This window comes from Motacilla alba, chromosome Z, assembly GCF_015832195.1.
Source record: "Motacilla alba alba isolate MOTALB_02 chromosome Z, Motacilla_alba_V1.0_pri, whole genome shotgun sequence".
NCBI classification, from domain to species: domain Eukaryota; kingdom Metazoa; phylum Chordata; class Aves; order Passeriformes; family Motacillidae; genus Motacilla; species Motacilla alba.
Genome location: NC_052046.1, coordinates 60,781,980 through 60,799,818, shown reverse-complemented (window position 1 = coordinate 60,799,818; position 17,839 = coordinate 60,781,980). Strand labels below are relative to the sequence as shown.

The 17,839-nt window shown below is 36.7% G+C and overlaps 1 protein-coding gene across 9 annotated transcripts in view; it reads right to left on the bottom strand.

Moving 5' to 3' along the window:
* The window catches only part of GLIS3 (GLIS family zinc finger 3), a 157,363-nt gene that overhangs the window by 97,458 nt on the left and 42,066 nt on the right, over positions 1 to 17,839 (bottom strand). The window lies entirely within an intron of this gene.

Genomic DNA, 17,839 nt, shown 5'->3' with positions numbered 1-17,839 from the left:
CCAGATGGCACTATTAACATAATCCTCAAGCTCTTTCAAGCATGTGAGCAAGATTTTACCTTAAAGATGGTATATTTTGTTCATTCTTGTTTAGGTTGTGAGGTACACAAAAGAAGTCTTTGCAGATAAAAGACTCTTGTTAGTGTTTGAGGGACAAAACCCCTCCCAGAGAGTTAAGCAGCATCAAAGAGACAGACTATGACTCCTGGGTGCAAATTTTATATTGTTTATAGGTCATTCAAGGGAGCTGTGCTCATTCTCTTACAGAGAGACCACAGAGCTTACAGAGGACCATAGACCTCTTTTCTGAACCTTTCTTTCTACTGGGAAGACTGCTGTCTTCAGATGTCAAGGAGCAGCTGCAGCAGCAGGGCTGAACTACCTTGTATGTAGTGCAGTTGTAACATCATTGTTTCACCCATATGAATAAAACTTCAAAGTTTTATTCAAAACATTTTCCTTCCCAGTCTCCTAGAAGAGACTATATTCTGTTCACTTGGAATATAAAATTCTAAGAATGACAGAGAAAATGGTGTATGCTAAAAACTCATCTATTTTTACCCAAGTTTTGCAGTGATGTCAGGTGTACAGTGAATCTTCCCTTAAAGTGTCATAATCTGGTGCTGCCTGGTGTTTAACCACTATAAGTACTTTAAAAATCTGGAAGAGTTTCTAAAAAATTGTATATCCTGCTCTTTGCATCACTTGCACAATGAGTTCTAAATAATTCTGTTTATGCAGATGGAAAATTATGGAGCCAAACATGTCCAAGTGAATGGTCTAATGACAATATTTCAGAGAATTCAAGATTTTTGTCTTAAGCAATGTTTATTCCTGTCTTAATACTTCATAACACTGAGTCATAAACATAGAAGAGGAAAACAGTAATGAATATTGGCTACTTCTCCTTGCCTCTTACATACCTTTGCATAGTGGAACTCTCAGAAAGATACCCCTGAGATACCAAGTTTTGAACACAGATTTTTTAAATCTAGACTACTACAAGATTGTAAGTAATGTAGTGTACTTTTACATTAATGTAAAAAAATGAAGATGTCCCATATCTCTATGGAACACTAGTGACTAGTCTCCTAAACCATCATGAAGGAATAACACCTTACCACCTCTGACAGTGGTTGTTCTGCATGCTTCAGGTTTATTACAGAAATCCCAAATCTTCAAAGAATTTGCTGGGGAGTATAATGAGTAACTCTTTGCATTAGAAAGATTCACAGAACTTTGATCACTCTCCCAGGAAGCATCAGGTCACTGTGAACTATACAGGCTGATTAGGGTCAACCATCATCCTTCTACATGCAAGCATTGCTGCTGTTAATTGCCCAGCCAACCATAGCAAAATATACTCACTAATAACCATTCATATCTGATGTGCTAACTAGGAGTTTAGCTACTTAATTTGTATTGAAGTAATTGTGAGGCTTTTCATCTATCAACCTAATTCCATAGAAAATTAAATCAAGCCATAGTATCTTGATAAAAGAGACTGTAATGATTCACGTGTTAATGGTTCACTTTGTTGCTAGTTTCATAAGAGAAGCTCAAAACTTGTATCTCCAACTAACTAGAAAAAATTCTGTATTTTAAGTATCTGCGTCAATAGCAATGCGCATTTTAAATTAAAAGTCACATTACTTCTATTTTATGATCCTTCTTTTCCATTCCATAGTCAGCCTAGGAGTTTAATTAATGAGAATTAATTAAACAAATTAGATCTTAAAAAACCACTTAGCCACTATCTTATTCTTCTCCCTCCATGAAAATGGCCTAGTATTTTTATTATGTTCAGTAATTGTACTTACAGTATACGTACCCTATACATCTCACAGAATATACAAACATGTGCACAACATTCTAAAAATGGATAAGGCACATGACCTGTGGGGCTCCTCCACTCTCCCCTAACTAGTCACTTAAGAGACTGTAAACCACTGCAGCAAAGCATAGTTCTCAGACATCCTGAATAACTGAGGCCAAGGTGGAAGCTACACTTTACCACAAAACTTAAGAGGCTCTCAAGAAGTTATTTTCCCTTTCAGGACATTATCTGTCCCAGACAGGCAACCAATTACACAAAGCCACCTGTCGATTGTTCTTTTTTGATCAGGAACAGTTGATTTAGAAACAGCTCAGAATAAATAAAATAATCAGGATACACCTGGCCATTTCTGTGCTTCCATAAATTAGTACTCCAGGACCTGAAAGGCAAGACTGTGAAGCTGACAGAGTAGCCCAGAACAACCAGGTTACTCCCCCTAGGATACAGCAGAGATACTCACTGACTGCTCAACTCTGAATCCTGCCCCAGTACTCTGATAAAAATCACTAGTCTTTAGTTCTCTGTTCTAGCTACTGCTTTTTAACCATTTACTCATGGACTGCTTAGGTTTCCAGTCTAGCCCAAATCCAGTTCTCTTGCCCAGGTTCCTCTGACTGTTGCTTTGAGCCAATGAATGCCAGATGCTCCTGATAAGGTTTTTGAAAGAGTGCATTTCTTGACCTCTTTGATCTGGACCATAATTTACTTGATAGTGGCATGCAACTCTACCCTTGATTATTGCCTAGGTCTGGCCATTAGAATTGACCATACCTATTGTCTACAGAAATTTCTCAGACACTTCAGTTATTTTAACTTTAGAGACAACATGAAAGGTACAATACAATTTTAATTTTTTAACTGGAAAATGCACTTTTGTCTTATCACACCTGTACTCAAAAACACCTGAGTTAATCTTATCTAATCTGAATAAACACTGACTATAAGCAAAATGATAAAAGTTATTGATGTATCTACTCGGGAATGCATGAAAGAAGATTCTATTTCTTGCTGTATTCTGCTTTCCTCTGTATTCTGACATTTTTTATTAGATATATCTGATGTCTGTGTAGATAGGCACCACAGAAATGACCTTTGAAGTACAAAAATAAAGCAAATTATATTTTAGAAGCATACGGCAATCAGATTTATAAGATATGTGGATGTCAAATTGATAAAACATAGAGCACAAAAAGAAATAGAGATCTCTAAAAATGGGAACTGCATCTCATTGCAAACAGAATTCTTATGAATCATTCAGCTGCAGAAAGATATTAGATTTTTGGTGCAAAAACACATTCAATAACACATACTCTGACATAATTATAAGAAGGTTTTCATCAATAAGATGGTTTTCAACATGTGGAAATTTCTGGGGCAAATAAGTGCAGGCTGCTTATGCCTTTTCTTAAGAACTGGACTTTTAACCTGATACATGGGCCTTATTTTTTTATCTCTGTGAAGAGCTTAGAATTATTTAATAGTTCACTATTTGCAATGGACAAGTCACTCTGTTGCTAGCAAATGCCCTTCCTTTAGGGTACCACACATCTCACACCACTGCTGCTGAAAAACTTTCCAGCTGGGATAACATAAGGAAAACAAACTGTTCATTTTTAACCTGTTTAAAATAAGACAGCTAAAATCTGCAATTTACAGCCCACCCTTGGGGTGCTCAGTCCCATTTCAAGTCAAGGGCTTTTTAAATTTAGCTGCTGTTTACTGGAGCCAAGGAATACAGTCTTCACTCAGCATCCTGCTGCATGCAGCTATGCATTGCATGGCATGCAGCTTGGAGATTTCAGATTGTTCATTTACCTAACTGTGAATTCCTATTTGTGAGTCAGAACTGTTCAGCTTGAAAGCCGCTGTAATTAAGCTGACATGCCATTCAGTGACCTTGGCATAATCCTAATGAGATCTAAGTCACAGACAACAATTACTGAAAACACAGAGGTACAGTTCAAACAAAGGAGAAAATACTAACATTTTCCATGAGCAAGATCAATGTACTTTAAAGCAGAGAAACAAAGTGAACTGCTTCATCAGCTAAGTCTCTTTAGCCACCACAAAAAGTGGCTTGTACCTGGACAGCGCATCTGGCAACAGGATCAGGTAAACAAATTACTTTAGGAGATTGACTGCAAACTAAGGCCTTTAATAGTGCTTATTTCAACAGACAAAACACAATGCAGACATGCCTTTAAAAAAAGTCAGCAAACAATACTAATCTAGAGTCAGCCAAGTTTCGTAGGTCCTGTTCTACACTGCAGGTGAGGAAAACTCAATTATGCATTTTGCTGTCATTCCCATCAATGGTCTCCTGCTTGAAGAGAAATCTGTTTTCATCTTTTTCTGAGAGGTTATCAGCCCTTGAAACATAGAGGTATTTTCTTCTACTTACAACTAACTTACAAAGGCATTTTAAAAGCATTTGACAGTGTTTACAGAAATGCTAGAAGCACCCATGTTTCAGAGTGCTATTATATTGTTGATGACAGGTGTTCAATTAAGGGAAAATATACGCCTAATATCTTAATAAATGAAGAGCTGTTAAGCAGATACTCCAGAATTAGTATAAAAACCTAAGTATGTTCAGCAATAATAGCCATATTTATTAGAAAAAGTCAAAGGACAGGACAGCATATGCTGTTTTTTTACTTGGCTTCATTTAAAATATACAGTTGCCACAACCAGCTGGAATTTCCATACAAGTTTAGCCAGATGAGACTCTTGTTTACAGCTACAGCATAGACAGCTTTAGCTATTTTTACAGGATGTGGTGATACATCTGATTGATTTCTGTTCAAATATTTCTGAATCACCCAAATTTCTCAAAAGAAATCCGTTATCTATGAAAGGATTAGTCTTGCAACTCAGTTATTTGTAGTTGTTCAAACTTGTGTTATTTTGCAATATACCTCTAGCAATCTAATTCATGCTCTACCGTGCATATGTCAGATAGTAGAATTCCTCATAACAGATAAGAAAGAAACTTGTGATTCTCCCTAACATGTGGGTATTCTGATACATCACCACTTAAAGCAAAGGACATCCACAGTAAGGCTATCATATTTTTATTACCACAAGCTATGAAGATCATACACTTGTCAAGTAGCCAAGACAGAGATACTTCGTTTGCTGTTCTAACAGGCAGCAAAGGGAGCCAGCATGTTTTACGCAAGAGATACCTTATGGAGATATTTGTAACAAACAAAAATAGGGCTTTCAGAAAAATAGAGTTCTCAAAAATCAAAATGTCTGTTTATATACACAATATGAAGCAAAACTAATCAAAACATGTTTTGAACAACTTCTTTACCCAAGAATGCAATTTGCAGCTAGCTCTGGACTCAGGTAAAGCCAGTGAGTAAAAACTTCACATTTCCTAAGATGCATACCCTGGGACATAGGTGTATGGGCCATGCACCATACACCTGCATGCTTATCAGGATGCATTTCAATAATTTCCCTAAAATAATGAAACAATGGCATGATGAAATCCACCTGACCTCCTGAATATAGCCAGTAAATTGTTCCAGGTGATAGTGACATTTTTCCCAGGAGGCCAGCTTCAAGGACAGTAGGAGGGGTATTTCTCTGTGCTCAATGCTTCAGGTGCTCAATGCCTCACAGAAAACACAATAAAAACACCCTGGGTATCTTTGATGTAAGGAAAGTGATCAAGCTCTTTGCTGCTTCCCTACCCTTCCCTCTGATTTCACGTATCAGTTGCTAAGTTCTTACACATGACCAAACACTTGATTTATTGTAAGGTTCGGGTTTTTTCACCATAAGGACCAATGTATAAATTTGAGTGATTCCAGGCCACAATTAACTAGGAAAAAGTACTTCCAATTTTCAACAATTGCTTTTCTTCTATCAGTTACAATACACTTCAAATTTTTTCTCACCAAAATACGCAGCTAATCACATACATTGAGTCAAAAATAATGCATACCTTCTTTGCATCCATGTTCACTAACAAGACCAGCTCTTAGCAATCTCTGACCCAGGAAACTAGGGCAAGGAATTTTGCAAGGAAAATTTTATCCTGGTCAAAGATGACTAGGTTAGAGATCACCTAGGTAAAGTGAATATCCACAAGTCCATGGGCCCTAATGGAATGCATCCATGAATGTTGAGAGAGCTGACAGACACCACTGTGCATCTGCTCACAATCATTTTTGAAAGGTCGTAGAAATCAGGAGAGGTGCCTGAGGACTGGAAGAAAGCAAATGTCATTCCAGTCTTCATAGCAAAGGTCACTAGTGGTTTTGCAAAACCATGACAGTGACTAACCTGATTGCCTCTACAATGAAACAAGTATATGGATGATTGAAGAGAGAGCAGTGGATATTGCCTACCTCAAATTTAGAAGTATTTTGACACTGTCTCTCACAACATCCTCAAAGACAAACTCAGGAAGTGTGAACTAGGTGAGTGGACAGTGAGGTGGATTGAAAATTGGCTGAACAGCAGCTCCCAGAGAGTCATAGTGAGTGATTATTTGGAGGCCTGTCTGTAGTGAAATCTCCAAAGGTTCAAAATTTGGCCAGTTCCATCAGTAACTTCAATAAAGGGACAGATGCATCCTCAGTGAGTTCACTCAAGACACAAAGCTGGGAGCAGTGGCCCTCAGGGGGCTGTGCAGCCCTTCAGAGGGACCTCAACAGGTTGGAGATGCGGGCAGAGAACTGTCTGAAATTCAACAAAGACAAATGCAGGGTCCTGCATGTGGGGAAAAATAACCCAGCAGAGGCTGGGGGCTGATCTGCTGGGCAGCAGCCCTGTGGAGAAGGACCTGAATGTCCTGGTGGACAACATGCTGCCCATGAGCCAGCACTGTGTCCTTGTGGCCAAAAAGGCCAATGGGGGGCATTAGAAAGCACTGACAGCAGGTTGAGGGAGGTGATCCTTTCCCTCTACTCAGCCCTGGTAAAGCCGTATCTGGAGTGCTGTGCCCAGTGCTGGGCTCATCAGTACAGGGGGGACATGGGGCTCCTGGGGCAGATCCAGTGGAGGGGAATGAAGATAATTAAGGGACTGGAGCATCTCTTACAAGGAAAGACTGGGGTAGGTGGGCCTGTTTAGCCTTGAGAAGAGATGGATGATGGGAGATCTCATTAACATGTTTATGTATTTGAAGGGAGAGTGTCAAGAGGATGGACTAATGGGGAGAAACTGATGTACAGGAATTTCCACTTGAACATGAGGAAGAACTTCTTTACAGTGCAGGTGACTGAGCACTGGAACAGATTGCCCAGAAAGGCTGTGGAGTCTCCCCCATGGGGGATATTCAAGAACGTCTGGACACAATCCTGTGCCATGTTCTCTGGGATGTCCCTGCTTGAGCAGACAACTCACTGAGGTTCCTTCCCACCTGATGGGTTCTGTTATTCTGTGAACTACATGTATTTTAGAGACCAGGCTTACTGAATCCCACACAGGATATTATACAAATCTGACAGGTCCTTCTTTTACACAGTACGCTTGAAAACCAAAAAGGTACTAACACTTCACAAGTTACTAATTATTAATTACTGTGTACTATATGTATACAAACAGTCTACTCCAAAAGGGAAATAAAATGTATTTGTGAACTCAGGAGCTGTAACAGACTAAGTGTTCAGAAACTATGATTCACTGTGGCTTTGCAGGGGCGGGCCAGCAACATCCAAAGCTCAGGTAATACAATCATTTGAAACTGAATGCCCATAAATGTAGATTAGATCACCTTCTCACATGACAAAATCTTGCACATAATTCTATCAGCAAATGAAGAAAACTATAATACTTTCCCTAAATTAAGAAGCTGCTCTTCAGATTTTCATATCAACAAGTCTGAATGACCAAAAGTTGCTAGCAGACCTGGTATGACCACAACCAGAAGACAGAAACTCAGAACAGAGCATTTTATCTTACCCTGCAGGCAGATCTAGATGAAGATACTAAAAGAAGATAATTAATTAATTAATTAATGTGCCTGTTCCTTAACAGGGACACATGTGCTCCATTTAGTATTTTAGCTTTCCCAAATATATGTGCCTTTTCTAATCTGGTTGAATACTTCACAACTTCCTGTGCAACTTTAAATAATACATTTAAATTATTTTCTTCCTCTGCATTTGTTTTTGAAATGGTGACTGGAGTGGAGAGTGTGACAGCAATGACATAATGTTTTATGAGATCATGACCTTGAAAAATTGGAATGTATAGAATGGATAATTATTTTTTGTGGCTCAAGTCAAAACATTTTTCTTTGTAAAGACTTTAATCAAAAGGCTCCCTGTCAGTAAACTAGGTCCCCATTTCATTTAGAGAAATTGCATTTTGCCTACACATTTAACTTCAGAAATAAAGTTACTTCACCAGCATTGTTCGGTTTCTGGGAAACCTACTGGCCGAGTAAACCAAAATACTGTGTAAGTTAATGCAAAGAACCCCAAGTACCATACAAAAATTAGAGAATTCAAGCTATTTAATTCAGCCCTCTCTTTCCACACAAAGGGAGTTTTAAAAGTAGGGTTTGGGTTTGCTTGCTTTTTTAAAAAGCCTTTCAGTAAGAATGAAAACTGATGGAATACACAGCATCGTAAGGTGTATTTACCAAACCCACAGCAATGAGTCGGATTCTAAAACATCAACAGAATATTTCTTGTATCTTCGCTAGAGTCACTCTAGAGGTAAAACAAACTATTTTGATTTCCTCCACCATTTTAGAGATGATGATGTTGTTTTTATGGCTTATCAGTACACTGAGGGAGGCTGTCAGGATCACTAACATTGTACCTATCAGTCTTAAAGAGACCGAAGTGAGCTGACTCTGCCTAAACTCTGAGCTTGCTAGATACATGTCAGAATAGATCCAAATACCACATATCCAGGATTAGAGTTGTGGCCTGTTTCCTCTATACAGAATAGAAATAGAAATAGAACACTTTGTCTCACTCTCCTTCCTTTTTAAAGATTGTGTTTTTACTGCAACAAGTTCTCACAGTTATTTATCCTTACCAAAGCAGTTCATTTCAATCTTTTGTTCCTCTTTAAATATTCCTAACATCTTAGACATAAAATTGTATCAGAACTTCACAGCTATGTAAGCCCTCAAGGGCTGGATGATCCCTGCCCTCCTCCACATAAGCAACCTAGAATTCTCCTCATTCCGGTCACTTCAGCTTTCTCTTATCTCCCTCATGTTCAAAGAGTGTCCAGGTGTACCACTTCCTTGCTGATACCATTTTTGCCTGATGGTAACAGAGGATATGAAATAACACACAATGTTAACATTTTAACCTTAATTCAGCTGCAAAAGCCATGTTGATGGATTCAGTGACCCATCTCTCCTTCCCTAATGGAAAAAAATAATGTACTCCACTACTATTATGATGACAGAAATATAAGAACTGAAGTTAGTTAACAGAACCTGCTATGATAAGATTATTTCTGCTGTCTTCTAAGCCTTACAAATACTATCTAAAAGTTTTCACTGTAGATAGTTGAAGGATGATGGGAGATGTGTGTCCAAAGAGGCCATCACCATTTTTCAAGATCCGTGATGATTCAGACTTAGTATTGAAGATTATTGTTGCTTTCAGTAGCGCTTCAGCTACTCTAACAATCAGAACTAGAACTAGCAAATGTCTGCCTTTGGAGAAAATGTCATCTCTCAAAAATTTGCACGATAGATTTTGAGAACTTTCTCACAATTAAAGCAGGTCAACAATCCTTCAAACAGCTTGCTTTTAATTTGGAGCCAAACTCTCCACTGATTCACTGAAATGCCACATCCCCCAACCCAGGCTTCACAGAGATTCATTCAACTAACTTTAACAGTCTGAGTTTGATTGGGGAGATTGCATATTTTCAGTTACTGTGCCACAGGGCTATCAGTTATAATGATTTCTACAGTATTTGCTCAATTTTATGTCTCCTTGACAACTAATGTGATACTGGACCTGCTTCACTGGCGCAGGTATAAAATCAGTGCCACAATTTAGCAGCTCACATTGTTAATTTACATAATGGATTCATACCACATTCATCCAGTCATTCAAAACTCAAGAGTCCTTGTGACACAGTCAGAGCTGAGCAACCTTGTTTCTCAACAGTGGCTCATTTTTAAAAATGCGGTCTCAGTAACTTCAGCAGTCTCAACATAAATATTCTCTAATTCAGTTTATGCTTATCCCACTCCTTTAAATAACAAAGCAGACCTCATGTTCATGCAATCTACCAACTTTTGCAACAGATTACCATTAAATACATAAAACAAAGTTGGACAAGTATGTCTGAATCACTTGGAAACTTTAGGGAATCACAGGACTGAACCTTTGTCATACCAATTATGTAAAGCCATTGGGAAGAAATCCATGCATTTTTGCAAGCAGGCAAAGCAGGCTTTTCATAGAACAAAAGCAGCCTTGTCTTTTTCTGTTATGTGACAACTCCTAATTAAAATCAATGATTTTTTATTGTTGGCCCAGATAAGCTTGTTTGCATAGCTGCAACCTCTTAAAACAGAAATCTGAATGTTATTAGGAAAAGACATCCATTGACAGTACAGCAGACCTTAAAGAAAAGTGGTATTGCTTGATGTTAACATCTGATTTACCTTGGAGGCAATTCCGCAAGTGTTTAACAGTAAAGAATATAGTAAAGAGCAAAATAAATTTAATTTTGTTTTAACGTATTTATAGAATTGTTCCAAGAATACACATAAAGGCGTGCTGTGATTTTGACTTGAGCTTGTGCCAGCTGATGACCAACAGAAAGCAGTCAAAAAAGAGAAAAAGAGATAATGGGAAATTATTTATAACTACTCTATGTATCAAGCATACTGTTTCATGGACAGCTGAGTAAGATTACATTTCAACATTTCATGAAGAAACAACACATGAAAAAATTTCTTACCACAGTGACATTTCTCTAAAATGATTCACTTGTGACCTTGAACTTTGTAATTATGAGTGTTAATTCTCAAGAGCTGACTACTCATGGAATAAAATTGCTGTATATCCGTAAAAACAATGGTAAGAAAATATAAACCTAAATTGAAACCGTCTTTAATTGACAGGAAAAATAAGCATTCTGAGTGGAAAAAAGTGGTATCAGAAAACAATCACCAGGTGGCTATAAAAACATTAAGCAAACCTGATGCTACAACAGACCACTACAGTCCTAAACACAATAGCATCCTCACTAGCTCCTTTCTGAATTAGCTTTTCATAAGTAGTCCAGCACTCTACATAGACACACACTGAACCCTCACAGTGACTAGCTCTAAAAAGACCACCCTGTTTCCATGCACCCAGTCCCTTCCCTTGAGTCCTTGAAGCATTAAGCCAGTAACAGTATCATATACTAAATCTGAGTAAACTCAATAATGAAAAAATGTCAGAGAGTACCTCAGGATGTACAAATGCTTCAGCATACATTCGCGTTTGGCTTTCAACCTATTTCAACATATGCAGGGCACTAAACATATTTAGTGCAAAAAAGTTATTTGGCATTTTTCTATTTCCTAACTACTTGGTACAAGTAATCCAATGATTGTTCTATGCAGCTCAATGCTCAACCCTTGTATTTAAAGCCTTGTATTCACAGATATACCATAAGACTTAGATGTCTGCGAAGTTTTCCACAGAACACCAGAAGCATTAATTAAACCCCTAATCCTTAGGAAATCAGTGTCAATCACCTGAATAAAGCCGACAGTGTGTTTACTTTTAAGTAAAACTGTATTTCCTTTCTGAAGGAGTAACTTTGCAATGGATGGCACAATCTATTAACTAGTTCCCTCTACTTCTCTCTTCCTTGCTTTAAAACAGAATCATGTTTTCTGGGAAAGGTCCCTGTCTGTTTCTAATGTAACTGCATCATAACTTGCATTTTCTGTTTTCCTGTCAGATATTGTTAGCCTTTTCTATCACTAAATGGAAAGTTTCAAAATTTACTGACTCTGCTCCTGAGAGAGGTCCCGTCACCAACCAAACAGGATGCTGGAAAGGCAAAAGAAAATTAGCAGGAAAGAGCAAAAGTTATCTATAAAGATTTCATGACTTGGAGAGTAACCCAATCCTCACACAAACATGCTCCTTACCATCAACAGTAACATTAGCCCCCTCCTCCCCACTCTCTCAGCTTTGAATTCAAGTAATTTTCTAGTTTAAAACCTAAGTTTAAAAAACAAACAAAAATGCAAAACATGAACTCAAATCCAACCAACCAAAAACCCAACACTATAATACTCTCCAAATTTCTTGTAGCTGAAATTTTGGTAGATGTAAAGAATGTTTTAAGATTCCTTACTTCAAGTAGATGAAATTTAAAAGTTCTTAATTTTTTAAGTTTACCATTTATTAATAGTTTGGTATAGCAATGAAAAATATCTAAAATATATTTCATTAAAATTATGCTACAGAGAAATAAATAAAATATATTTTTTGTGCCTGCCCACAAACACAGAGAGGTAATAAATTAGAAACCTTTCCATACAAATTTAAGTGTTTCTGCAATTAGGAATGTTTGTTTTTATTTTGGGATACTTCACATTCATGTTCTGGATTACAATGAAACTAAAAATAAGCCTGTTTGCAAAATTTCATTTAAGTTCTGTTTTAAATTTTCAATTTTATAAGTCAAAAGGCAAAAAAAAAAAGCTTACTCAAATACTTAATATCAAAAGCAAATACGCAAATTATCAATTAGAAGAAAAAAAGAAGTTAGATGTTTCATAAACATTTTATTCTGAAACCTAAAACACAGCTCTCTGGCTATCATTTTTTACTGTCATCATTTACATACAGAAAGGAGCTTGCTCTGCAATTTTTGATTGCTTAAAGAAATGTTCTGCTATTGAGAGTCAGTACCCTGGGTACCAGAAGCCCCCTCTTGTCCTCACTGAACTCAAGTGCAAGTTGCGCATCTTCAGCAACCAAAGGAAAAGCACCTATCATTACATTTTGATCTATGAACACTAATGGTCTTTCAATAATATTGAAGTACAATTGTACAATTAGTACAATTAGTACAATTAGTACAATTGCTGAGAGGCAAAACTCATTAGTTTGGACTAGATGCCATCTGATGTGATCACATGAGCTTGAGCAGTTCGGGGAAGCACAGTCAGAATTCATAATTTGCTTTTTCTTTAAACAGCTAAGACATCATAACCATGACCAGAAGATTACTGATGTTGCACAAACTTGTGAGAGCTAGAGAGGCTTAGCTTTATAACAGACAACTAAAGCCCAACTTTCTGTACCCATACACCATGATGCAGTCTAATTAATCATACATCTCTGCTTTTTCTGTGGTATTTCTGTTTCAGTTTGTTTACTGAGTTAGGGAAACAATCAGCAACAGGCAAGTATAAATTTAGCTTCTTCTAATTTTCTGTAATTTGACTCAACAATTGAATTAGCATCCTTGTGACATTATTTAAGACAAAGTGCTCAAATGCCACTTTAGCATAGTGGAAAGGTCTTCTGCAAGCATATAAAGAAAAACAAATTAAATTTTTTTATAGTTTCTACTTTATCAAGATTGCAGTGCAATATAGGATGTGATATGGTCCTATCAAGAAACATAGCATATACTGTAAACAAAATCTTTTCACATGCCATACATAAGATACCGTATGAATACAGAATGGTAAAGCCCAAAGATGGGAAAAAATCCCAATCATTTTTACAGAATGCATTTCTGGTTTTAATCAAAATTTCCACTTGGACACCATTTTCCAAGGACATCTTCTTCAAACATACACACATCCATCCTAATACTCATGCTCACCCAAGCTTGCTTGTGTCTCAAAAAAAAAAAAAAAAAAGGCATTAAAAAAGTATTTTCAGCTTCATTTTGTTTTTTTTACATACATTCTGGTTTACATGCTTTGCAGACCTGTTGTGGGATAATTTCATGTATTTAGCAGATGTTAAATGGATGTTGCTTCAAATCTGACAGAAATACTAGCAATTTTATTGATTTATATCACATCATACAGCTGCACTAAAAAAATGTGGTCATGTAGTACTATCAGTACTAAAGGCATTGGGCTGTAGCGTAGCTCAGAGTTTACAGAAAGCAATGAGACTGAACTCAGCCTCAAAAGGGGAAGCATTCTCAGTGCATTGGAATAAAGCTGTGAAGTGTGAGCTTTGACTTTATCTCTAACAACATGCTGTTGCTGCTTACACCAGAATAAACGTGTTAAGCTTAATGTTTGCATAGCAGGACAATAAGACTAATTAAATAGTTCTTATTGGAGCTGAACTTAAAAAGTAAAAATGTTCACTATAAAAGAAGGGAACCTGAGCAGAAAATTAGCTCACAGGTAAAGACAAAGAGAACAAAGGTTAGCATTTGCCAATTGCTACTCTGAGGTTTCAACAGCTAAAGGGAATTCAGCCTTTTTCTAATTCAAACGAAATCTGTGGAAGCTTCAAATGCCATTGTGAGATAAGTGCTATCAAATGTTACAGATTATATCTCAGCCACTGTTGTACTTACTACTTGCATTTCAATATAAACTTTTTTTCATAATTTTTCTTTTTTGACTTATTCCCACAAAGTACAAGCTAATGCATAGATTAATAGATAAATACAACACATTAAAACATGCTATATCTAATTTATATGAAGAAGCTTAGGAACAGACATTAAATACATCGTAGTAGTAGTAGTAGTAGTAGTAGTAGTAGTAGTAGTAGTAGTAGTAGTAGTAGTAGTAGTAGTAGTAGTAATAGTAGTACCACATCATTAATAGTCACTAAATCAGGTCACTGAAAAGAAGAATGCTTTCCAGGTGATGTAAGTTAGAATAGAACATGCAAGATGTTTAATGAACAGTAAGGGAGCCCAATGCATTTTAACAACTATTTAAAGAATTGCTATTCCAAACAAATTCTTTAAGTTCGGATCTGGTTATTGAGATTGTCACATGTTTTTATGTGCTGATATTTGATTACCATTCACCCTTCAACACTTTTATCTTCCAGAATTAAAGAAGACAGCTCATCCACAACAAGCAGGAATTAAAGAGTAAAATACCGCTCACAGCTTTAGTTTCAAATTGCCCTAAATTTTTGTTACATAGATAAATAGATACTAACTCAGGTGTGGCAAAACAAATGCTGAGGTCACTTGAATCTGATTTTAACTATAAGCATGGTTCTGGTTTTAAGGATAAGTATATAAAGTTTTGAAGTCCTAGCTGTACTGCAAGCCTGTTCTGAACAACATGATTTTATCATCACAAAACAATAATAGACAAGAATAAAATTATGTTACAAAGTTCAGCTAATGAAGTTGTGTATTTAATTTAATGTTATCTCTACTATTACTACAAGACAGCATAGAAGTAACCCTCAACTTAAAAATTACTGAAAATCTCATAAATCTTGCTGATGTAAAGCTCACAGTGATATCTCAGCAGTCCTAAGGGATACACAGCAGAATATGTAACAATACACCTTCAATGCCCAGCAGTACAGAGATAAATAACACTGACAAGTAAATACATTGACATGACAAGTATATTGACTAGGACACATTGCAATTTATGCTCAGTGAGAAGACTGTGTCTTGCAAACTGTTGGAAACCATCAACACGTGCAATGCTCACACAAAGATTACTGTGTGCTGGCAGTACGATGACAGGTGTAAGCGCCTGCCTTTGATTACAAGATGTCTTGAGAGATTACATTAAGATAGTTCCTCCCCATGACTTACTACTTCTGTTACATTCTTTACAGTAAATCTAGTTCATTAAAATAATAGATATATATACTCGACATTTTTCCTTCTCTTTTCCCGCTTGGTCGACTGGACTTCCTCCTACTAGACTGCAAAATACAGTGGACATAGAGACTATTAGTTTCAGTAATTTCAGAGAAACAGACATGCTACACCTAGAACCAGAAAATAAATTATAGAAAGACTCTAGATGGACAAATAAAGATAATAAATGGATTGTTTTGATTTTGCACTTAAAAGCATAAATTCGTAGAGGTTTAGTGGAAATTTTCAGATTTCTTTAGAGTAATTTTTCGTTAATTTGGAAGTCATTCTTTATCATCTTGCCCAAAATGTTCTCCCAAATACCTCACTTAAAATCTCTGTTTAAAACATTACATGGCACGGATATGACGGCAAATTTCACTGCTTGGTGAGAAAGGTATGATGTTTGACTGAAGTAAATTTTCTAAACATATCAAGAAACTATGTCTACAGGACATTAGAAAGCCAAATGCATTTTTCTAAATTCACACCATTTGTGAAACGGTAAAGGAATAAAGCATCAAGCTGTTTCATTCAAACCATGCTAAAGTATTCCATTTCTGCCTGCTTATTCCAAGACAGGGGACATATGTTCCAGATTTACACTCACATTATGAGGGTTATTATATCACCCTCAGTATTTCTACATTTAATTACAATTCTCAACATGAAAGAAAGGTAAGTATGTGGGTGCTGCTTCTGATACACAAACTTCTTGGTGCTATCCAGCAATGCTTGCTTCAGTTCAGTAAAATTAATCACACTTTAAAAAGCAATCACTCTTTGAGAAGCTGATCTAGACACCTCTTATATTTTGGTGACACAGCGAAACTTGGTGTGCACTTCAGTTTTGGCTTATTAATCTCAAAATTAATCTCTGTCATATGAAATACCTTTCCCACTTACACATTATTTATCATCAGTGAATGATCTTCAAAGCAGAGGATGCCTCAAGGAGGCTTTATAATCAGGAGGTCATTGTAAGCACCCTTTCTGAACAGGGAGGGCAGGGAGTCTAGTGTGCTACCAACACAATGTTTTCCCCAGTATTGCAGGATCCTTCATCATAATTCTTCTATTATAAAGACATTGGGTTCTTGGATTTACTTTTTTTCAGTGCTCTTTCATCCCTGCCCTCTTTCTTCATTCTGTTGTCTGTCCTTACTCATCTGCTGATGTCTGTCTCCATATCTTTACCTACATGTGATATTCCCTTGAAAAATTACTTTCTTGACTCATAGTAATTTTTTTTCCTCATTCTCTCTCTTCCCATAAAGGTGATGAGAAATCCTTGAGGAAGAACTGAAATTAATGGTATACCCTGGTCCAATATATGCGGAGAGCAGAAAAAGAATATTATGGAATTTAAAAAATATTCAGAAAGCAGAGAGCGTGAGTTAAGGCTCTGGTATGACAAAAGGGAAGGATAAAAAGACTTTCTACATCACAGCACAATCTCTACTAGGTTCTTTAAATTCAGGATGGAAATCTGGAAAGATATCCACTCTATCCTGCAGGACACCAGCCCTTTGAAAAAAAACAAAAGTAAAAGAAACAATCTTTTTCTCTTAACTGTTCAAGCAAACATCTACATCAGGCTAAAAAAAAAAATATTCAACAACACATACACTGATATAGACTCCAAGCACCAATTTCACCACGCGTAATCATATGCTTTTTAATCAGTGCTTAATCCTAGAAATTACATACTCATCATCATTTATGCTGTAGACTCAAAACTACACTGGTGAGGTTGCTGTCTGATGACGCTAAATAAGAACTTAGTAAGGTTAAGCTCATTGTCATTCAAAATACAGACCATATACAAGGCAATTCAAGAATCTGAATTACAGAGATTATAGATGGTGCACTAGAGACCAAGCACAGACTGATTACAGCCAGATTATTAACCCACGTGACTAACTATGTGTTAGAGTGACTTGCAATGACTCTAAGAAACTTTTCTTGCTAGAAAAACACAACTTCACAGGTTGAATGCTGACTGCTAGAATCTGTGAAAAGAAAAATTATTATGGGATTTATTCCCAATGTACTAATGGAAACAGGTATGTGGGTTTGGGTTTTAGTAGTAGAACAAACAACTGCCTTAAAAAATATCCAACTCTTCTCAGTTTTTTGGGTTACATTATGCAAGGTCTCAAAAATTCCTCAATCAAAAAGGTGTAACACGATGCAAGAATCTCTCAGGATAAATTGTGACAT